The following is a 4220-nucleotide window of genomic DNA, read 5'->3' on the forward strand; positions in this document are numbered from 1 at the left end:
TAATTAATTTCACATTTTTATACTTTTTTAAATCTATAAACTAATTAATTTCACATTTTTATTCATTTTTAAATCTATAACCAATTAATTAATGTCACATTTTTATTCATTTCTAACAAAAATTAAATCCAATTTCAATTTCAATTTCAATCCATAACCAATTAATTAATTTCACATAAACTACCTAATTTTCGTTAAACTAATTCATTAATTTAAGTTTGTTAGCTTTAGAGAATCGGTCGAAATTGGATGCGAATTAAGCGACAAAGTATATCGATCTCCTAACATCGAGGCCAACTACACAAAATTAAACAATTTTAAATTTTCTAATCGTAATTAACAAAATTACATTTCCTAATTTATTAATCTCTAATCTACTATACTTATATACATATTTAATCTCTAATCCTAATTTACAATTTTAAATTATCAAACATCCTAAGTTATATCATAATTAAATCTTAAATTATATGATAAATTATATACTAAATACTTATATCCTAAATAATTATATATATAACTAATTATGTAAATACTTATATCCTATATAATTATAACTAATTATATAAATACTTATATCCTTAATTATATACTAAATTATGTAAATATATAAAATATAACTTATATATATATATATAAACTTACCGGCGGTGGCGGATCGAGGAAGAGCCGTGCAGGCGGAGGAAGAGGCGGACGAGCTGGACTTCGGTGTCGGCGGCTGAACGACGGAGGACGGCGGTGGACGGCGACAAGCTTCGGAGAGACAGATCTGAGGAGAGAGAGAGACGTGAGGATAGAGAGATGTGAGGAGAGAGAGACATGAGGAGAGAGCGACTTACCGGAGCTTCGGGGACGGCGGACGACGGCGGAGGACGGAGGTTCGTCAGAGGAGAATTGGGTTTTTGGGAGAGATTGGAGAAATTAATATTTTTAGGTCGGGGAAAAATGGGGGAAACTGATACGCGATCTGGTATTTAAAGACATTTACCGACGATTAAATCGTCGCTAAATGTTTAAAATTCGTAGCTAAATGAACTTAAATTTTCAGTTCATAACCAGGCATTTGGCGACGATTTGATCGTCGCTGATAGTTTTTTACACATTTAGCGACGATTTTCTTGTCGCTAAATCATTTCATTTAAATTATTTTGGGGGGATTTTTCCCTCTTTATATTTCGTTCAAATTCGAAATTAATTCGATATTAATTTCAAACTATTAGCGACGATAATATCGTCGCTAATTGTTTTTCCGCGAACTTAGCGATGAATATATATAATTAGTGACGAAAATATCGTCGATAATTGTCTTTGCCGCGAAACTTTAGAAGTTTTGGCACCAAATAATTAGCGACGATAAATTCGTCGCTAAAAGGGTGATTAGCAACGAAAAATTAGCGACGATTAAGTCGTCGCTAATACTTCCGTAGCTAAATGTCATATTTCTAGTAGTGTTGTGATAGAAATTTTCGTGGTTGCCGAGTTCCCGAGGAAAGAAGATTAACGAGCTGAGTGGGGAGATGAACGTTTCAACCTTCCTAAGACTTCTCAACGTTCAAGCTTCTCAAAGGTTAGTAAATAAATAATGCTCTTTAATAGTATTAATTTATATGTACTTGCTCTTTGTGTAGGTTAGTAAAATTGTTTTACTTGTTTTAAAGAAAATTTTTAAATTTCGCCGCTTGCTCGAAGCGTTAAATCTTTTCTCAACCCTAAATCAATTCCAACAAATGGTATCAGAGCTATGGTCAGACATATGTATGTACATGTAATTAAAACTATTAGCTTGAAAATCGTTTTCGAAAGTTTACTAATTTTGTGACAAGTTAGAATTGTTTTCTTATATATTTTTTTTAATTTATTGCTCATGCCTTTGAATTAAAAATCATGTTGATTTTCTATGACTTTGGGATGTTATTAAAACACATTAGAATCAGTTCTAAAAGTTTTTAATTTTTTATAATGAAAAACGTGTTTTTAAAGTTTGGGAAAATTTCGAGTAATTTTGTCTTGCTAGTTTCGTTTATTTACTCGTTTTGTTTTATGTTTGTTGTTATTTTCTTTTATACCATGTTAATAAAACACATATAAAAGGTTTAACAACTCCCTCAAACGTTCCGTTACACTCGATTATTTTTCGCACTCCAATCCGAACTTTAATTATTTTTCAGTTTTCTTTGACCTCGAGAAAAACCCGCAGTAAAAGTGGAATAACTCTCACCTCATAATTCTAAATGTAATGATTCTTGAATCAAATTAAAGGACTGTTTATGCTCTTTCCAATGCAATTTGTTTTAGGTCAAAATAACATCGGAGCCACCAGTTATGGCGATTTTTTTCCCGAGGTGCGTGGCTGTTCCGAAAGTCTAGTTTTTTTAGAATTCCGGATTTTCAACCTCATTACCATGAGTTATAGAACTCTAATGACAAAATTTCCTTGAGCAAAATTGTTTTTTTATAAGATAATAAACATAATGTGAAAGATTAAAATGTTTTGATTTTTGAAAGTTTACAAAATCGAATTTTTACAAAATTAGTTTGAATTTTGAAAAGCTGTTTTGACTTTCAAACTTGAACATGAAGATCTAGGATTCCTTTCTAGAAGTCCACTCTATCGCTCTATAAATAGGAAATTTGTTTCCGAACTTATACGAGACGATGTGCCAACTCTAAAAACTAAGTGGGAGGGTTATACTTGTTGTTTGTAACCAACGATCCCCAACACTAATGAAACAAGCAATTAACGTGAGACTAAGAGTCACTCTTGTGGTCCTCTCTTCAATGGGAGTACTCTATGGCATTTTTTCTTCGATTATTTCTCTATGAGCTACGTCCGAGAGTGAGACGATGAAGACAAGGCCTCCTCTTGGGGAATTGTTTTTTCAAAGATGACCATTTGGACTAAGTGGTTGGTTGCACACTGAGACTCAATCCTTAGTAATCCTCCCTTGAGGATTTGCGAAAGGATGTGAGTGATCAAACCAATTTAAAAGGTGGCTAGTCAAAATTGGTGTATTGACATCTTGGCTAATCATTAATGATGTGTCATTTACTTATAAAAGGAGATTTTTTGCGGCCTTCTCTTGAGGGAGTAGATTATTATTTCGTTTATAACACCTCTGGATTTTATCAAATGTTAAAACTTAAATCCTAAACCAAAGACTAATCATAAACTTGTTTAAACTCTTATAGAAAAAATGTCTCTCAACCATTCTTTCCTCGAATAAACTCGAAGGCGAAAATTACGTCGACTGGAAACGTAACCTCGACATAGTGTCCTTACTGTCGACAAGCACAAATGATTTGACACAAGAGGAAAAAGACGCCCTAGCGGCCTGGCTCCGATCCGATGAGATTGCGAGGTGCTATATTTTGGCATCTATGAACAATGTGTTGCAACAACAACATCGTGACATCGAGACTACCGCCGATATGCTCTACAATCTCCATGAGATGTTTGGAGGGCAAGGACGTCAAGCAAGGCAACAAGCGGTCCGACAGTTTATGAACGGTCGCATGTAGGCTGGAACTCCCGTTAGATATCATATGATGCTGATCATTAGCTATCTAAACGAAATGGAGATCCTTGGATCTGAGATTGATGGGGAGACTAAAATAGACATGATCTTGGAAACTCTCCCCGAGTCTTTTGACACCTTTAAGCTGAACTACTCCATGAACAAGCTAGAGTACACTGTTACCGAGCTTATGAAGGAGCTTCACACAGCTGAGGGACTCACTAAGAAAAAGAGTGTTGTAATTGATCTACGGTTAAGAAAATATTTAACGCTTCGAGCAAGCAGCGGAATTTAAAATTTTTATAACCATGTCAAAATTTATTGAAATTCATTTCATCCTATGTCCAAAAAGACAAAAATACCTTTTAGACAATTTTCCTAAAACTTGTCTCGTTCTTGTTTTGACTTAGCCTCTAGTTTAACTATTCCTACTCGATATGATTTGTGATAGTGACCTCATGGATCCAAATGAACAAAGTTTGAGCTCGAATACTTGGACTCAAAAGTTCACAAACCTTTTCCAAGTTTAGCTTAATGTCAACTGACTCTACTAAAGAGTTGACACTGAAAATCTCTCGGTTCAAATGAATTTATTTTATACTCAAGAATTCAACTTAATTGTGATGAGTGGATCCATTGAATAGTATCTATGTTTAGCCTTCATGAATATCATCAGCTAGTCGGGATTTACAAAATTACCATTTT

This window comes from Urtica dioica, chromosome 3 (genome assembly GCF_054948205.1).
Source record: "Urtica dioica subsp. dioica isolate 48M chromosome 3, U.dioica_male_clone48M_v1_H2, whole genome shotgun sequence".
Taxonomy (NCBI): Eukaryota; Viridiplantae; Streptophyta; class Magnoliopsida; order Rosales; family Urticaceae; genus Urtica; species Urtica dioica.